General features: G+C 35.5%; 1 long non-coding RNA gene across 1 annotated transcript in view; it reads left to right on the forward strand.

Annotated features, from left to right (window-relative positions):
* Positions 1-21,030, forward strand: part of LOC123864337 — an 83,860-nt gene that overhangs the window by 19,728 nt on the left and 43,102 nt on the right. The window contains exon 3 of the long non-coding RNA XR_006795754.1: positions 14,174-14,290. This is a non-coding gene — a long non-coding RNA (uncharacterized LOC123864337). The remainder of the gene's footprint in view (positions 1-14,173; positions 14,291-21,030) is intronic.

Raw genomic sequence — 21,030 nt, forward strand, 5'->3', positions numbered from 1 at the left:
GTAAAGCACATATGTTTACGACTGACGCCTTCACGTGGTGCTTTCCACTCGTAAAATTAAAATAGGCTCGGTGTGTTCGTGCGCCTCACTTTTAATTTAACATATTACGGAATTTCACATTGATGAAAGTCTCCCGGTGTGTCCTAATTTTTCACTGTAAAGTAGAAAATTAGAGGGGATTGACATATTTTGTTGCTTGACGGGTTTTATAACTACGAAACGAATGATGTTCTTTTTTAACCCCCGACCCAAAAAAAGGGGGTTTATAAGTTGGACGTGTGTATGTGTGTATCTGTGTATCTGTGTATCTCTCTGTGGCATCGTAGCGCCTAAACGAGTGAACCGACTTTAATTTAGTTTTTTTTGTTTGAAAGCTGGATTAATCGAGAGTGTTCTTAGCTATAATCCAAGAAAATCGGTTCAGCCGTTTGAAAGTTATCAGCTCTTTTCTAGTTACTGCATCCTTCACTTGTCGGGGGTTTATAAATTTTTAATTTACACTGGTTATTTTTTTGAGTTGGTTAGCGCATTCTTCCGTCACACCTTCAGACCATTCAGGCAACTATGTGAAGACTTCGATGAACAAAACATAACTCCAATAAATGATTATAAAGCACTAGTTCTGCATTGGAACGATTTAATCAATTTTGTAAAAAAAATATATTTTTATGCAGTTTTCGCTAGATATTCCAAATTGGTCCTATTCAAGCAGCAAAGTTATTTTTAAAGTCGAAAGTCGGTCACGATCCTCTATAAGTATTTTCTTTGCATAATACTTATGATAACTTAAACCGTATTCTTACGTAAGTTTTTTTTAACATAACTTTCGCCTTGAATCACTGAGGGGAAGCATATGAATGCGGAACGGAACAAAACTTTGGGGAAATAAAACGTTTGGTGTTTCACCAACTTCACTTATCGATTTTGCGAATAAAGAAGCACTTTAGCCTATTTAGACTGAAGAATTGAATCTAAATCTAAAAAAATATAGGTAGTAACGTAGTAATAATTTTATAAAATAACTAAACTAATTTTATAAACCTAACTGTTTACGACACTCAAGGACCCTGAAACACAAATGTTAGGGAGTTTTCTCGTTAAATACCTAGAGGTAATGCAAGATTTTAATTGTCTGTAGCTATTTAGTATTACGTAAATTGGGATAGGATAACATACGCGTATTTTGTGAAATATTAATATGAATTATTAACTACTGTTATATTACTATCGTATTTTATATCGTAAGATTTGATGATTATGATAGATGAGACTAAGTTCAAAGAGACTGTGAAAGTTAATCTTATCGGATAGGTTAATATGACTGCGGAAATATTACATTCCCTGTACCCCTGAAGTGTTTTAGCGAGCGCGCTATGTTATTACTGCAAATATATCACAATAAACGTTTATGCGGAGGCATATGGTTAACCCTCGGTAATATGTTAGTAGTTCATTCGTAATGGGTTGGGGTGAAGTGGCACTAGCTCTCGTTGAGAACTTGAATTGGCAATAATATAAGGTATCATTAATAAAGCTGAGCAACTACCGGTTGGATACACAGTGGGATGCAGCGCAATAAAATATGACCCTATTTAAGTAAGCACCAAATGAATCAATTTGATTCGATTTATATCTTTGTAAATTCCGTGGGAACTCTTTGATTTTCATACATTGAGTAGCACATCAAAAAAACATACTAATCCGTTGCTCCGTTGTAGCGTGATTGAAGGAAAAACCAATAAACTAATAAACAAACACACTTTCTCAGTACAATATGGGTAGATATAGGTAGAGATGCATAGTGATTTAAATTAAACTATATATCATATTTTGTACCTACTTTGGCAGTTTGAGTGGATGTCCAAATATGTTTTACAAGCTCTACCATATTTTTAGCGATGTTACATGGGCTATAATGAACGTTTTACACATTACACAACTCATTCAGTTTGATGTTTATTTTCGCTGTGGATGTGTAAATGTCATAACGAGTGTATTGTTTGTTGTAAAATACCTATTTGTTATTTTGTAATGGGTATAATTATTTTGTCGAGCATTTCCATATTATTCTAGTCGATATAAAATATCGAAAGCAGACCGATATCGGCTGACTTTTTACAAGTAAATCACGATAATTTGCAAAACATCATCTCAATTTAAACTCCATATTATGTACTTTTTACACTGACCTCTACTAATAAGTATACGCTGGACTTGCAATTGCCGACCTGTTTTTGAAGCAACTTGATTTTTGCTATTTTGGCGCTGATAGCAGCAGTGAGCGTCATTGTGAGCGTACTCGGAAAATTACCTAGATTAAATTTTTATTAAAAAAAGTAACTTCTTCCCAAAGTTTGTTCTAGCAAATTATTCTTTGTAAGTTGGCCACTTCACACAGTTAAAATTACATAGGAAAATACAATAAATGAAACAACTTAGAATTATTTAATTTCAAGGAAGCAATAAAGTGCCTAATGCTTACGTAAGCGATTCATTAACCTTATCCTTACGAAAGGTTCTTGGCTAATAAGTCGCCGTAATTGGCTTAAATTTAATATGCACGTGTAGGTAGGTGTATAAAATAATCCGAGCGAGGTTAATAGTGGTAAGTGCTCAAGTGGTAATATCCGGTTATGCTGCGATTGAGATAGAGACAGCAGATAATTACATTAGCTATACGCTACTAGACGATGCCCGTGACTTCGTCCATGTCAATTGGGGTTATTAAAAATCCCGTTGAAACTATTTGATTTTCTGGATAAATAGTAGCGTATGTCACACTCAGGAATGCAAGATATCTGTGTTCCTTTCATAAAAAACGGTTAAACGGGGACACCTTTAACAATCACGTAAGTAATCTAACCTATGTACGTTCCGTGGATATAAGCTAACTCTGTATCAAATGTCATCATGATCGGTTAGAAGAATGGGTCGTCAAAAGCAGGCAGGCGGGCAGACATACTTTGGCATTTATTAAGAAAGATTTTTTTTAAATTCTGAAATCTATAACTAATTTTCGGTATAGGAAGCAAAACGTAACTTCCACTTTTTATTGCAGATATAGATATCTATGGTCTGTAAAAACGAATATCTAAAGAAAAGAAAATGCGATCGGGGTGTCTGGGAAATATCTTGAAGTGTCATCAGAGCCTTTGTGAACAGGAAGCAGATATTATATTAATCTTATGCTAAAACCACCGTAGGTTGAAAGAAAATTTGAATTGAATAAAGGGAAATGCCAATAATCTGATTTCAATATAAATCAGACTTGCTTCCGGTGAAAAAAGGCACCACCTTCAACTTCTATAAAAGTGTACCTATATATCAGTAGCTATACGTATACGCCTCTATGTGGTTAGAAAGGAAGTTGAACAAGCTTTAATGAGATTCCCTGAAAATGACGTCAACGCCCTGTGAATACTGAATTTCATTTTATTCTTTTATCTTAACAAATCTGAATAGGTCAGTAGTTTACTCCGTAATTAATTATCTCTTTACGTTTCTACCTGTTTTGGTTAGGTATATTTAGTTGTAATAATTTACAAGATTTTTGATGGATATAAATATAGATACCTATTTATTAAGTACAAGAAAGTTATGGATTTTTCTTATGCAATTTTTCTTCATTACTAGCGGAGTCCTCAGCCTAGATACGTTTCGAGAGATGTAAAAGCGCATGTGTTCGTTGAGGCAGCGTAGCAGCACGCCTACGGTCTACCATGCTGACAGGCAAAGAAAAGCCTCTTGGTGCTGCTTTCCTTTTCTATCGGAAATAAAAAGTCATAAAAGAGTGTCGTGCTATGAAAATGTCTTCTATACGTATAAAAAAAACTTGTACTAATTAATTGACTGATTGGTCTATATCGCTGCGGTTACAAACTCGAAATTTTAACAGTTTATAACAGCATTCACTAAGAATAGATTTTTGAAATTTCCACTCCCAAGGGAGTTAAATGGGGGTGGAAAGTATGAAAGTCCCTAATTTTTCAAGTTATTTGGTATTTGGGCTTTCGGTCAAAAATGAAAAAGTATATGTTTGAGGATTTTTGAAAATTCCATCCCTTCAACGAAGTCAAGCAAAGCCAGCTAGTTTCTAATATAGACTTGTCTATCTGCTGGCGCTGTCGCAAATCAGAAGTGGAAGCTTAAAGACGTTCATCTGTCCTTAATTTATATTTTAATCAAGCCCGCCATGTTGCCCGGACATGATGGACGCTCGACGCTGATGCGCTAGTGACTTAATTATGAGAAGACATTAAATATTGACAGATGGTCATCTTCTATCTCGATCTCTATCGTAGATACATGCACTCGTCAGGGCGTGCAATGCATGCAACATCGCGTTGTAATGCAATGAGTTAAAAAATATCACGAAGAAACCAGCATAAAATTATAGTATCATAATTTCATCAATCCATGAATGGTTTAGTCCACCACGCTGATCTACCGTGGATTGGCCATACAACTTTGAGAAAATTGCGAAAAACATAACTCCGGAAGGTTAGAGGCGCACGCTGGACCCCGCCTAGGGGGCTGATGCGACGTCTTTACCGCCCTTTTTATATTAAGACTAGCTGATGCCCGTGACTTCGTTCGCGTGGATGTAGGTTTTCTAAAAATCCCGTGGGAACTCTTTGTTTTCCCGGGATAAAAAGTAGCCTATGTTTTAATCCAGGGTATAATCTATCTTCATTCTACAGCCCAATCCGTCCAGTAGTTTTTGCGTGAAGGAGTAACAAACATACACACACACACACACATACACAAACTCTCGCCTTTATAATATTAGTTTGAAATGTGATGTGATTAGTGTGATATTTGTTATTAGTAATATACTGTAGTAGAATTATGAGCCTTTGCTTACCATGTTTTACATATCTCACTCTCCAGGTCTTTGACTGTATCATTTAACCATGCAAAAATCGTTGATCGGTTGCTCCATTGCTGCGTGATTGAAGAACCATCCAAAAAACAAAATTTTCGCATTTTATCGGTAGGGATAGTAATCTTTGTATAGCTCCCATTCTCAAGATGGGAGGTGAAATAACATTCTATCCATATTGTCTGGAAATATTGCTCTTCCTGTGGCGTACCTCACACAAGGCGCGTCGTTATTGATGCGAAACAAATTAAATAGCTCCCTGTGTGCATTGGCCCTTATTTCAACTGGTATACGCTCCACATTAACTTATTTCTCTTAACGGTCTGGCGGGTTGCCAGGCAAGGAGTCAGAAAACTTGACTTTTGTAGTCACCAATCATACAGTTTCTTGGTTCTTATTTTTTAACGTTCAGTTTAGTTTAATTTGCTGAACAGGGGGGGGGGGGGGGGGGGTGTTAAAATACGTTTAAACATAATAGTGATACTAATATTTTTGTTGAAACTTCTATTTTGAATAGCAACCGCCGAGTTTCTGGCTGGTTCTTCTCGGTAGGAAAGGCATTCCGAACCAGTGGTAGATGCTCTTGACGATTCAAAAGTACTTGTAAAAGTCTAATTGAATAAAAATATTTTGAATTTGAATGAATTTGACATTTGACATCGTATAGGGAAATTGTCGCGAGGAGTGTTGTTGCTTCACGACAATGCCTCGGTTGCCATTAAGGAATGCGGTTTCACTGAGGTTGACCATCCTCCATATTATACTCTTGGCCCCAAGTGACTATTATTTACACACTCAGAATTGAAGTCCGACTTACGAGGAAGAAAATTTAACATTGATGATAAGGTAAAGTCAGCAGTTTTGTTACATTTTGACGGCAAAACCTCGGACTTTTTTTAAAAGTACAGAATAGTTAGCAAAGCGCTGTGAAAAATGTATTGAAATAAAGGAGATTATATCGCATCGAATACTAAGTGGTTTGACATTTATCCTTCATTTTATAGTTGGGGTCAGAAACTGTTGGACCTTACTACGTACTTCCATACTTAAATGTTTAAATGCAAAAATGTGTATGGGTGCCAGTCTATCTGTCTGTCTGCAAGTTTTCACCGCCCATCCATTAAACCGATTGTGACGCGATATAGCTTCTTCCTGTAGAAGACATAGGCTACTTTATATCCCAGAAAATCCCGAAAAAAGAATTCCCACGGGATTTTTTATGACAAGTTCACCTTATTCAAAAATAACCCATTTCCTCTCGATCGTCGCTATCCACATCTAGTCAAAGCTACATCAGCTTTATTATTTTTATTATCAAAAATAGGAAGTCTCATTTCCAAATCAACTAAAGTCGCTAAGAGGATAAAAGTGGAAGTAGGCTATTTCAACAGCTCTCGGCGTCTGCTATTAACTCATAAATTCGTTGAATCGCATTACTGACGACTTGGATTCCAGCCCTGGATAAGTATTTAAAGTCTGCAATATTCCTTCTTGCCTATTTGTTTTCTGTTCTCGATTGCGGAAATTAATGAGGATTATATTGACAATTGTAGGTACCTATTTATTGCTTGCACTTGGTAAAGTATATAAATCATTTCAATAAAGACTGAATGACTACATTTTTACAACAAAAGTTGCTTATATTTATTTCTGCTATTATATTTATATTATATTTTACTGCTTATTTGCTATTAAAACTATAAAGTGGATTTTTATCACTCTTGGGCAGTACAATAAAGTCGCATAGGTATTACAAAGCCGTTCGGTTATACTCATTACATTTTGGTGCTAATTAATATCTTCGCCTACCGCTCATGTGTTACATACATGTGTGAATTTGCACCTCGACTGTAATTTTCATCATACCGCACTCGTGTCATAAACAATAATGCAAGTAAGTCGTTACGTATTCAAAAAAGTTGCAAACAGTAATTTTCAAGTGACAATTGACAGATGGAATGCATTATAAAGTTGATGATTTCGAAACAAAATGAAGTCGATCAATAGTGGATATATGCCATCAATAGTAAGTCGTTCATGCAGTTGGGATTTTATGTCGATCACATTGTTCCAAAACTGAAATTGCTTCAAGCGAATTTGTTCACTCGAGATCACAGTGCTATTGCACTCTTTCAGAAACTAAATAACTAAATTCAAGAACAAAGTTGCAACAATCTTTTCCAATACTGGCTTATTTTGGGACGTTTTTGCTTCTTTAACAAGTTATTCAACTGCAATATAGGTATATCACGTTGAATACAATTTTATTGTATTGGTTATGAGAAATAGGTAAGAAATGGGTCTAATGGATCTGTTTAGCCAATATTAATAATAAAACGTTATGGTAGGTAAAATTTGTTTGAATAAAATATGTCTCTATTCTATTCTATTATATTCCAAATAACCAATTTATCAATTTATATGTATATCAAGAACATGTCCCAATTTCAATATTTTTTTTTAGTAAAAATGTAAATCATGTTTTGCCAAGAACTTGCTGTGTGCTCGGAATGTTTTTTAATTTTATAAAAACAACAATGACTGCAATTAAATTTTGTGGTATATTTTCAGGATCAAGTGTGTTATCTATGATCACCTCTTGAAGAAACCCTATCGTCAAAAAAGATAGACTCGTCAAATAAAATAAACCTGTAGACGTCTAGAAAACGTGCATAGAAGAATCTAGAAAAACCATCTTTAATGTTTTAATGTCCCACTTCACTTACGTGGGATGATATCTAGAGTTTCTTTATTTTTTCTTTCTTCTAAAGGTTTTCAAGAACCTTTCCTAGGCGATTGAGTATCGAGTTGAGAACTTTGACCTACAGTTCAGTCACCCAATAAGCTTTGCGATGATGATCGTAACTAGGTATGTATAGATCGAGGATGGCAACAGAAATGTAGTTTACAAACATTTAAAATCTGATACAATATAACATTGTAAAGACTTTGGCTGCAACTGCACTTTGGAAAATATTTGTTTTATATCTCATACATACAAATGAATGCTAACAATAAATGAATGATAAAAAATAATAATAATATATAGTTGAAGTTATAATCAAAAATGGGTCTCGTACTCTAGAGTAATTAATATCTTTTATAACAATCAAGAATTATTGGCTTAAAAACGTTTTGAAAGTTAATAATGTTATTCATATATAAAACTCTGCCGATATTTTGTTTGAATAAATTATGGGTTTAATTATAAATAATATTTTATAAAATTTAAAAAAATATTTTTACAGATAAACAGACAAGAAAAACAATACCTAATAAAATATATTGTATTAAATGGTAGTCTTTGCATTAAACTCGGCAATATGTTCTGAAAAATCTGTGTAGGTTTGTTGACGCATTTTTGGACGATTGCCCAAAAATTAAACGTATTTGTCATATACTAGGAGCCAAGTTACGAAGATGTAAAGCCCTGATAGAGTTGAGCGTGGATGTCTGTATAAATTTCTTTTTGATATAATTTCTGAGATTGCGATTTTCCATACTTTTTTAGGTGTCTTTATAACATGATATTGTTGTAAGTATAGCTTAAAAAAATATTCTATATATTTAGATGTTACATAAAACTTTGTACATCTTTAGGCTATTATTTTTATATCATTTTGGTTCCTCTAACTTAAGTTGGTGGCTAGACCCATAAATTATAAAACACGCAAATAACTTAAAGTATTTTAAAAATTTTGTAGCTGGTTTCAAGTGCCAACATCTTTTGGTGTAGGTACCTCGTCTGTTTTGGTGTAGTCTACGCTAATGAAGTTACGGGCATCAGCTAGTGGGCATCAATAGCGTTCAAAGATGTTAGTTATTCAGCTATACTCTGTAATAACGAAAATGACTATAACTATATACTCCTGAGATCATCATCATCATCAAAGCACTACAGCCCTGGGTGAGCCTGGGCTTGGTCAAGCTAACTCCGTTATCGAGGCCGGTTAGGTGCAGCTTTTTTCTAGCTTCGAAACCCCAGAAACCTTATGTCCTTCTCCTCTGTATCAATTAACCGACCTCTAGGTCTTCCTCAGGCTCCACGGCCCTCTAGTTTGCTGTCCAACAACTTTTTTGGGGCTCATGTGTTGTCCATGCATTGCACTATAAACTCCTGTGATGTTATATTAAAATTCTTCCATAATATTTTAACCTGAATGATTCTTTTCTGAAAGAAGGTCTAGTATAGGTGTAAGAGTACAAAATAGCCAAGTGATGAGACGTCAATCTCCTAGTAAGGAAAGAGAAAGTCCTGTAAACTAATGGAATTGTTATTAAAAAAATATCATACAGTCTTGTACATTTATAAACGAGGTGATAGATAATATAAAAAATTACCACCATATGCCACTGAAGTACTGACGTCGCAATGCCCATAAAAAACTTGCTCTACTTTGAAACAATGCGTAGGTATAGTAAAATGGAAAAATTACCGCTATAAATTTACTTAACATGGCCCATAAAAACAGAGGATGGACTTTAGGAAAATAAGCCTACAATATTTTTGTTTTATATACTTTGTATGGGTTATTTCAAAAGCTTAGGAGTTATAGAATTAGGTTAATCCTAATTTTATTTGGGTCTTAATTCATTAAGAGCAGTAGATATTTAGATAAAACTTGCTTATTTTTGCGACTTTGCGTGGAGATACTACCTATATGGAGCTTAAGGAATACAGGTTCACCAGTTTAGGTTGAATATTTTTCAGTCAGTGACGGAATTGTTTTACTACACCGAGTTTAAATACATACTGTCAGTAATATTTTACAGTAGAAGATAATTGTCGCCAATGTGGACGCGCCTAAACTAAGGCAAAAGCACATCCCTCGGTCAAGGTAGAGTAGTGTGCGGCACGTCAACACCAACTGCGCCACCTGGTAAAGAAAAGACCCAGAGGCTACCGTGCTATTTTTAAATATAATACAAAAATGTGTTAACTTACTCCCTTAATAAACAATTTTCCTCCCCTATAGAGAATAGAGTAAATTTATGTTCGCGAGAATAGAGCAAATTTATGTTCGCGTGTTAACAATTATTATATTACAGTTGAGGCCGGCACATTTGAGACGGGACATAAAAGATGACGGTTCCCTTGAGTGTCGTTCAGTAGCCCGTTGTATCCTGTGCCGCTGTCAATGAAGCTTTATTGGGAACTGAAAGAGCCAATCAATTTCCTGTTCTATTTTCATCGTTAAATATTTGATGGCGTTTCTTTAGAAATTACTTCGAAAATACGCTAGACAGCGTGACATGAAATAATCTTTTTGATATTAAATATTCTTATAAAATCTACTCAGTTCGCGTTTACATTTAACTTGGACTTCTAGAAGATAGAACCTTGAACTTTAGATAGTGTTACGTATTTTATTGCTTTTCCATACATATTCAACTTTTCGTTCACACCACTTCGACAATACGCTATTACGCTATGATGCATAGTTGCTAACTCTTGGTTTGGCTACGTAGCTACGGCATATTGTCCGCATATGATGTGAACGAAAAATACTGTCTGACTTTGCACATTCACACTGAGCCTGCTCACAGTCGGCGGCTGGCATAACGGATGTGAACTAATACTAAAAAATATGTACTTTTAGCACATTCATAGTCCTCAAACTGATGCGTAATACATATCGATAAATCGAGTAGGTATATTTTATGTCTGATTTTGATTTATGATGTTCGTTCTAATCATCGTCATGATCATTATCAACCTATCGCCGGCTCACTACAGAGCACGGGTCTTCTCTCAGAGTGGGAAGGGGCTTGGCCATAGTCTACTACGCTGGCCAAGTGCGGATTGTCAGACTTCACACCCCTTTGAGAACATTATGGAGAACTCTCTCTCACGATGCAGGAACTCTCATGCAGGTTTTCTCGCGATGTTATCCTTCGCCATTAAAACAAGCGATTTTTAATAATTCCGAAAAGTTAGAGAGCTAAAGGTTAAAAGAGAGGAGGCCCGGGATCGAACCTCCGACCTCCAATTAGGAAGCGGACGTAATAACCACTTGGCTATCAGAGTCATAGTTCGTTCTAATAGTTCTAAGAAATAATTTTCAAGATAAAAAACACAAATAGCATTTTCTATCATAAAAGCTTGGTTTTTGCTAGTTAATTGTAATAAATATCAATCAAAAGTTCACCGCAAAAAATATCTAAACTAGCTACTTGCTTATGGGCCTATAAAGTGGATCCAAAGACGCACGAGCTATCTCCTCTGTAACACCACAATTTTGGCTCAATGGAACTATAGCATAGTCAGTTCTATTTAAAAAGTATTCACTGTATTTTTTTCATTATCAAACCTGTATTTTATTTTCTTTCGTGATACCAATTTTATGCATGAAATACAAATTTGTACTATTTGTTTGATTGAAAATTTTAAACTTTTATTGGAAATATCCGGTCAAATGCTTTTAATAATTGATACACATGTGTAAACTAAGTTTTGCCCGTGGCTAATAGTTATAATATCGAGTTATGATCCCACCCCTAACCCATTCCAAATCCCCCATTGCCTCCGAGTTTTAGCAAATAGCGTTCACGATTACAGCGCACCTATTTCAGTTTTCATTGCATCGATTTTTATTATAGAACACTAGCTGACCCGCCCTGGTATTGGATGGAATATGGTGTATGGATGGTATGGTATATGGATTGGAAATCTGTGCGTGGGAGAAATGTCCAAAAATTACGCGTATTTTTTAACTTTTCACCGAGAGTCCCATTACAAAGGTAAACGGGCACTGAAGTATGGAATAGGAACACTGATGGAACACTCGCGTTTTTGTGGGTCATGGGTATCACGAAAAAATTTAAATAATAATTTTTGTACTTACCATGAATGAAAAACTATTGATTTATATTCTTTTTAACCCTCGTCCCAAAAAGAGGGGTGTTATAAGTTTGACGCGTGTATCTGTGTTGGCATCCTAGCTTCTAAACGAATAAACCAATTTTAATTTAGTTTTTTGTTTGAAAGGTGGCTTGATAGAGTGCTCTTAGCTATAATCCAAGAAAATCGGTACAGCCGTTTGAAAGTTATCAGCTCTTTTCTAGTTACTGTAACCTTCACTTGTCGGGGGTGTTATAAATTTTTAATTTACACTTGTTAATGTTTAATAGCATTTCCCCCATCCATTTTGAATCAAATAATTATATATACAGAAAGGTTACAATATTATCTTTGATTTAAACTTATTTTGGTTCATGTCCGCATTTTCGCAAAGGCGGGTCTACCCGATTACTTTTACGTGTACTTTTAATTTTTCAGCGAAACCCCAAGTACGAATTTGTGTGCCCGGGATATCTCCCAAATAGAACGACCTTTAACAGGGCTCTCTCTGTCACTCGGTTCATACAATCGTAGTTCCAATTTCATTTGAATATTAAGCAACCAAAGTCCATGAAATTTTGCAGACATATTCTAGAAACTAATATCTGTGTCTGTGGTGTTTTAGATTTTTCTAAAAATATGTAGTTTTCAAATTACAGGGGCTCAAAGATTTGTATGTAAATATTTAAGACCGCGTAACTTTGAAACCGAATATTTTAATAGAAATCTGGAAAACCACAGACATAGATATTAGTGTCTAGAATATGTCTGCAAAATTTCATGGACTTTGGTTGCTTAATATTCAAATGAAGTTGGAACTACGTTTGTATGAAGCGAGTGACGGAGAGACCCCTCTTAACAATTAGCCTATCTGCTATAGTTTCTTTTAATTACATATTTTCTTTTGCAAAACTTACCTTAGACTAAGTTTACATAGCTGTGAATGATTGTTGTGTAGGTACACTTATTATTATTTGATATATATTATTTATTTGATTGATATTTATTATTATTTTATATTTACATTATTTGATATTTCTTGTTATAAGTGTATATAAATAAAAAAAATAACTGAAAATATCGCAGTTACATAGAAATACGTACAAGTTTTAATTACAAGAGGAATAACCAACGAAATTATGATCTCGAAACAATGTAATAATAGAGCGAAATCATATGTGAGTTCCCAGTATTGAGTCAGCATTAAATTGGCATTGCACGGTAATGGCGCCCGTTTTTATCACACCCTCTATTGTTACCAACTTTTAAATTAAACTTCTATTCCACTCTTGTTCAGTGTGACAAATGAAAGGAATTCTTTTAAATTTTAGATTAACTGTACCCAGTATAATTCTACTTTATTGGTTCTTCGTACTTCTATATCACCTCATGTTTGTAGTTTATTAGAGTTCAGGTTTCAACGTATTTGGTACCTAAGCTGTTGGTTTGTGGTTCTGAATTCCTAAATGACTGTGAAACAAACAGGCTCGTTGTACAATTCATCTGAATTCATTCATTTTTTGTATCACTACCTACACAGTTCATTATTATTAACCTTAAAAGTAATCTAAATTGAAACGACGATTTACAATTTAGGTAAATTTTTTAGGTGCTTAAGCGAAACCTAAGGCAAAAATTATATCCCATTTCGTTAATATAATTTTGGACTTATAAAGAGAATTTCCGTGCAAATACCCTTTCTAGACTCAGGTGTTTAAGAAAAGTCAATAAGTTATCCTTTCAAAGTCAAAATCAAAGCCATTTATTTAAAATAGGTCTCACTGTTCACATTTTCATTGACAATTGTTGAATATGAAAGATTACTTATGTAATGGTAACAATTAATTAGGTTCACTTAAAACTATAGCTACGAGGGTTCTAAACGCACCCTGGTCTGAGTAGCCTACAACAAACTCAGCCAAGTATTCCTTTTACTATCATCATTTCCCAATATAATTTAAAACTTATTAGAACTGTCAAAGTTGTTAAAGCAACTAATTCCCAAGTTTTTTGTTATTTAAATAATCCCTTATATTGTAATAATATTTTTCAATGAAGTAATCCTGTACATTATAATAGGATTAAATAAAAATTATATGGTTTCAGAGCTGTTGCTAAGTGCTATCCACCGTTAGCAATACTATCTATTTAGACCATTTATATTGACCCTAGTCTTAAAAAAAAAAATTAATCGTGGAATTATTGTTTGGAAAAATCCACGAACCAGTAGTACTATTTACTCGCCGCGTCGCTTTATCTCACGGTTGGCGCGGGAAACTAGGCCACTACAAATTTTTCTTACAGAATCAAGTCAAGATATTAAAAAACAGTGTCTAGTTTTCCAAAACAAACAAGTGTGATAGTAGTGCTTAAGGCGATTCTCTAAACCTGGCACTAAAGCCTCGAAAATTTCACTGTGTATTATTTGTGTTCCTATGCGGTTGTTCCAGGCGCGCTGGAGGGCGGTCCACTGGGCGGCGGTGGCGGCGGCGGCGCGCTCGGCGCGCTGCGTGCGGCCGGCTCGCCGCCCGCGCCCAGCCTCGGCGCCAGTCGACACAGCCTCATAGGTACTGTGAAACGAAACAAAAAATTGTGCTAATTGATTTGCCCGTATGTATGCGGAGAAAGTCATGATGTAAAAAACACTGATGTATTCTCATTGCAATCCAATGAGATGCCAATCCGACTCGACTGCAGATTGATCATCAGTCCGGCCACCAGCTGGACCAATGGCCTTACTTGCTCTCCGGGGTGTGACGTTGTAACACCGCCAATTGGCTAACTCCGGTCTGCTACGATAATTTCGTGACCGAAAATTTTTGGCCGCGCCCACACCCTCATTTTCCGCGCTTACTGTGATGGTACGGTGTGATCGTCTATACTAGTGGTTAAGATTAGGCATTATGAAGAGATAAAAATAAGAAATAAACTCAGCTGAATTGTAGAAACACCTAGGTATTTAAGTCATGAGTTATTTACAAGTAATTAATTGGTACAGTACGTTGGGTGAACACGTAGACTTCTCGACCAGCTAACAGGTTTACACGGATTGAATTATAAAAAAAAATTAATGTAATATTTCAGTTCCTCAAAATAGATATAATGAGTGGAGAGATTTGCTAATTTAGAACGTCCTGTTAGTGTGGAAAATCAGTTGATACGTGTATTTGCCTTATTTAGGCCATCGGTTTGAGACCAACCGGCATTCCTTAAGCACGGGGGAAATACCTACGCTGAAACTTCAGCCTTGATCCATGTTATGCGGGGCACAGCAATTGGACTCTCCTATTTTCGCTGCGAAGCGTTTTCAATTGCCTAGGTACGGAAACCTAGGTTCTTTTCAATGAGCTCTGGGCTCGCCCCAAAACCATGGTATTTTTGTATATTTATATATTTGTTTGATTGATTGTCAATAAATTGGCCAATTTATTAGTTCGGAGAGTCCAGCTGTATAAAGACATGACGTGTTTGCTTTGTGCCGGAATCTCGCTGCTGGTACGTCACCAATCAACCATGTACCATAATATAATATCAAGCAAAGAAATTACAAAGTACAGCAAAACTAGTATTTTTATCTTATCAAAACTCGGTGATTCACAAATTCAGCTGGCGTCAGTTTTAACAGATAATGTTACCTAAAATGCTGTTTGGGAAAGATCGGTACACAATAAAAAAAAAAGGTACCTACCTGCCTCGCCATCTGCCCTCTGGAGGCAGCGTGTACTCCATTGTCTCGTTCAGGGTAAGTAGATGAAATTTAGCTATGACTCGAAAGTAAAAGGTCCCTTTGTCTTTAGCCTGAGATTCGAACCCAGCCAACTATATTATCTTTAGCAGTGGAGAGCATTCTTGGTAAATTAGGTACTAATCGTTTTGTGAAAATAAAAGTATAAGGAAAAACCATCGTGAGAATCTCACATCCCTAGAGTTCTCTCAAATGTTCTAGTTCATTCATAACCATATAAAAGATTGATCATGATGATGATAATGATGCTTCGTCCTAACTTTTGTGATCAACTTCCACTAAATTGTGATGGTACGTGAATCGTCTCTGTTTAATATTTGGTGATTGGCTATAATGAGGAAATTATTATAAATAAAACGGCTAAACTCAGGGACACCTTTGGCATTTGGAGTTATATGTTAATACATGTAATGCCAAGTATATGGCAGGCACAATACGTCGGGTGGACAATGTAGACGTCTCCAATCAAACTACCAGACCTTCGCGGTTCAAAAGAAGAATTTTATCTTATAGAGCTATTAATTTGACTCATTCAACTCTCTCAAGAGAAAAAACCTGAGGAGGAAAGAAAAAGTTTAATTTATACGTTCTGGCCTGAATGAAAGGTCGGTTGATACATGTATATGCCGATTTGGCCATCTTCTCTGACCAGAGCTCCTTCTAGCACGGGGGATCCCTGCACCGGTATCCGGTCTTTTAGCATTGTTATGGGGCTGCAGTCAACTTCCCTATTTGCGCTGCGAAGCGTTTTCAATTGCCTAGGTACGTAAACCTAGGTTCTTTTCAATGAGCTCTGGGCTCGCCCCTTACCATGGTATATTTTGGTATATATATTCATTTGTTATATTATGTCTAAATTGGCCAATTTAGAGGTCGGGAAGTCGCTGCTTATAAGACATGGCGTGTGTTGGTGTGCCGGAACTCTGCCGCCAGGAGCCACCTAATCGACCGTGTGCCTTTTTTTTAATTAAATCCGACTTTATAAGTCATGGATATCAAATTAATAGTTCTCCCGAATTATGCTTTCGAATGTCCCTAGGTTTTACCAGAATACAGTGTCGTCGCTCGATCTCCCAAAACCTCGGCGTAACAATGACACACAAAAAAAAAAGGTTTATACCTGCCCTTTTTTTTTTTTGTCCGCTCGCAGCCATCGATGCTCGCTGCCTCTCGTACATTTCTTGAAATGATTATTAACCGCGATGGCACCGTGGTTAAGTCATTTCTCTATCTACTAGAAGGTCAGGGTTCGAAACTTTGGCAACTATTCCTAAATCTTTCGTAGTTGTATACATTACAATTAATTTAAAACATCACTTGTTTAGTGCAGAGAATAACATCGTGAGGAAAACTACAAGCCTGAGAGTTCTCTATGAAGTTCGCGCTCAGTAGTGAGCCGGTGAAAGCTGTTCATGTTGATGAAAGACGATGTTTATACCGCGGTAGCTAGTAGTTTATAGCACACCACCTTATTTTAGCTATTGAGTGAATTTTCTACCAAATCAATAATTGTAACGACAAAAGTCATTCCATCGGTCTGCATTAGACTGCTAATTCAATTTTAATCCCTATTTAATGCTGAATAAGAGCTAGTATTATAAATAGATGAATTGCTGAAAAAAAACTAGCCTAAATTTTACTTAATAGTAAAGGAATTGTGATTGGTATGTAGGTCATATGAGAAAATCTTAATATTGGAGTTCAAGTTAGTTCGATACAAGGTTTCTTTGTATCTATGGCTTTGTTAATATTATAATATGGTAGTCTAGCCTCCAAACAAATTGAATCTCCATTATTAAATGTCTAGGAAATGTATCTAAATATAGCAAATAAAAGATGATAGTTATACCCAAGTGCATTTATTTCTGGTAAATAATTGTTTATTTACTCATACAGTTGAGTATTTAGAAAAAAAAAGAAGAGAAACTGAATTTATTATTTAGACTGGGAATTAAGTAACTTTATTACATTAATTAATTCCTGGCCGAATATTTGCTTCCTAAGCCATACTAATTATTGAAAGGGGAAAAGCAATATTCAAACGAAAAAACCCTTTCGGCTTTATGTACATCATTTTATCTAAAATACACACATGCCCACATAATTAATAGAGATATTATCTACAATTCTTACTTCTATAATAAAGTAAATTTTAAGGACACACATTACACAGTTTTATACAATCAATCTAGATATATTCAGATCCCAGCTCCGCAGTTAGTTATTTCGTCTCAATTAAACACTTTGGTTTAAGAAGTTTAATTTTATGTTCAAACGTGGAGTTAACTCATTGTGCGGTCTAGAGTATAGATACGATTTTTATAGCCTCGTATTCATAATTTAAGGATTATGTAAATCATTACAAACAAAATTTCTAGAACCCACCTCTGCTAAAACCAAGTTGTGGATCCCCGATTTACGTCATATAAAATACAAAGTGTGTAATACATTATCTGGATTCATTTCTAATTAAATCAATCAATTAATTTAATTAACTAGGGTTGTGGAGCTGATTTCAAAATAATCTAGTCAAAATAACACAAAATATAATACGTCACCCAATATCAGCTTCTGTCGGCTCAAAACACACACTGATTAATTAAGATTTTACACTATCAAATTTTACTAGTTACTAATTTTAACAATACTAAAATTATTGTTTCAATTTTACAATTTTTCTTTTCTCAAAACTTTAATTTTGAAATATCGAAATTAATGTCGAAATAATCTGGAATAGAGTGATGAGTCTCGAAGGCTGAGGGCCCGAATGAATCCTTCTCGACGACCGTCCTTTTGCTAATATCGTCTCCCTTCTCTACCTTTCGACTTTCTCCCTCTTCCTGTAACAGAAAAAAACACGAGAGCATCTGATTCGTCTTTTGGTTGTCTCCTGCGCACCCCTGAATTTTTATTGGTGGACAGAAGAAATGGTGTTTCAAAGTTCCGCCTTTTGACACACCTCGGTGTTCCTGAATGGTCCGATTTTGGCTTCACAATTATTTCTCATGTTCCCATGGTGTTTTTTTTTACTTTCGCGCAATCTGGTTGCAATATATGGCATTGTTTATTACACTTACAAAGATTTCTAAGTTAAAATTGACGGCTTTATCAAATTTATGACCGACCCTAACGCAATTTTAAAAACTTAAGCTAATTTATTGTTTGTTTATGGATAGGCTCAAAGAAATTTTGTTTTAAGACGTATTTCTCAGTATTTAATTTATTTCATTTCTTTATTTTTTTGTTCTACCATTCTTTTAACATTTAGAGTGATTTATCTCTCAAGCCGTTTGCTTTCTAAAAGCAAAACTTAAAGTAACGGCCATAAAAAAATCTATGATGAATAGGTATGACTATCTCACACTCCCCCAAAATAGATTTTTAATACACGTAGTAATCCCCCTTTTGTCCCTGCAGCTGTGCTAGTTGTTTCAAAATCTATTTTTCTCCTTATCTGTATTAGAACGTTAGTATTAAACCTCCCACGCCTATCTATTATCCCCTCGGGCATGACTATAACTACTTAACTCAGGTATCTCTTTGTTTAGTGTACCCCAAACTACCTGTTTTCTGTTCCTTTCAATACTCTGGTTTTACCTATCTTTCTAGTTATCTACATAGTACCTAAACAAATGAATGGCATTGTAGTTACCCTTAACTTTATCAGTATGAACGTCTATTAATGTATATACATTATTATATGGAACTGCCCCTATTATGTACGGTCCTTCATATAAGCGCATGAATTTTTTTGTCAACTTTTTATCCGCATCTGACTTCGTAAAAGTCTTAAGTTTCACTAAATCTCCAATTTCGAATTGTATTAACTTATGATTTTTGTTATAATGTAATTGCCTACTTTCGGCCGCCTTATCTATGTTTTGTCGTGCCTGTTGTCGAATCTGTTCTAACGGTTCACCTTGTAAGTCTGCCCTCACCGATGAGTCAGTGTTGAAATCAGTCGATAGCAGAGTACGTTTTCCATATATAATCTCGTTTGGCGAATATCCAGTTGTAGTATGTATTACCTGATTGTAACAATCTTCTATATCCGATAATAGATCTACCCATGATCGATGCGATTTGTCGCAATACGTCCTGAATAATCTACCTAACTCTTTATTAACCCTCTCTGTCGAATTTGGCCGCGGATTTCTAACAGATGTGTGCGTTAATTCGATACCTAGTTGGCGAATACCTAACTCGAAAACTTTTGAAGTAAAGTTCGCGCCTCTGTCTGAACATAATGTCTTAATTGTGACCTGCTTATGAAACTTTTTTACACAAGTTAAAGTAGCCTTCCCACTAGCCTGGCGTAGTGGGTATAGTCTGATTAACTTACTATAAGCATCTTGCATTACGAATATGTATTTAAAACCAAATCGTCCTGCCGGTAAAGGTCCAAAAATATCGCAAAAAACTCTCTCTCCTATTTCCTTCGCTATTACAGTTTTTATCGGCCCCGTGTGCGTTTCCAAAGCATGTTTTGACTTTTGACATGCCTCGCAAGCTCTTACAACACGACCTATTATACGAGACATATTTGGGAAATAATATTGACGTTTCATCAGAGCATAAACCTTGTATCGCCCGAAATGACCTACTTCTTCATGTATGCTAACTATCAAATCCCTTAGTATGTTCTCGGGAACATATAACCTTAAGATATCCCCTTTTATGTCTCTTCTATAAAGAATCCCTTCTTTAAGCACGTAGTACTTTGATTCAGAAGTGTCTGCTGTTTGCACGCGTCTAATTATCTCACTAGCAGTCTTGTCGCGACTTTGATAACTACCTATCTCTCTCCATCGCTCCCGCACTAATCGTCCTAATGATGTTTTAAATAGATTCATTTCAGGCCCCGTGACCTTGTTAGTTAATACATCGGTGGTCCCCTTTAAGTGTCGAGACAATACGTCTGCTACAATGTTTAGTTTACCTTTCACATGTTCGACTGTGTAATTAAATCGCCCTATATAATGTACCCAACGTATCATCCTAGCACTCAATAGTTTGCACGTCTGCAAGAAAATCAGACTTTTATGATCAGTCCTAATGACTAAATTCGCTCCTCTCAAATATGTTTCAAACTTTGACAAACTGAAAATGATGGCCCATAGTTCTTGTTCAGTAACTGTCCATTTGCGTTCTGTCTCTGTCAATGCTTTACTACAGAACCCTAATATTTGTTCTTCACCTGCTTCATTCAATTGATAGACATAACCCGAAACCCCCAAATTACTGCTATCGGTTTGTAAATAATAAGTTCCCTTAGGATCTGGGTGTACAAGAAGTATCGTGTCTATAAACAATTTCTTGACCCTTTCAAAACAATCGTTAATTTCCTCTGTCCATGACCATTTCGTATTTTGTTTTAATAGGTCACACAGTGGTTTAACCTCTTCGCTATATTTTGAAATAAATCTTCTGAAATAATTTATTAATCCCAGAAATCCTCGTAATTGTTTTATAGTCCGAGGTATAGGGAAGTCTAATATGGCTTTAACCCGTTCAGGATCCATACGTACCCCGTTAGTATTTACTATGTGTCCTAACAACTTT

This window comes from Maniola jurtina, chromosome 4 (genome assembly GCF_905333055.1).
Source record: "Maniola jurtina chromosome 4, ilManJurt1.1, whole genome shotgun sequence".
Taxonomy (NCBI): Eukaryota; Metazoa; Arthropoda; class Insecta; order Lepidoptera; family Nymphalidae; genus Maniola; species Maniola jurtina.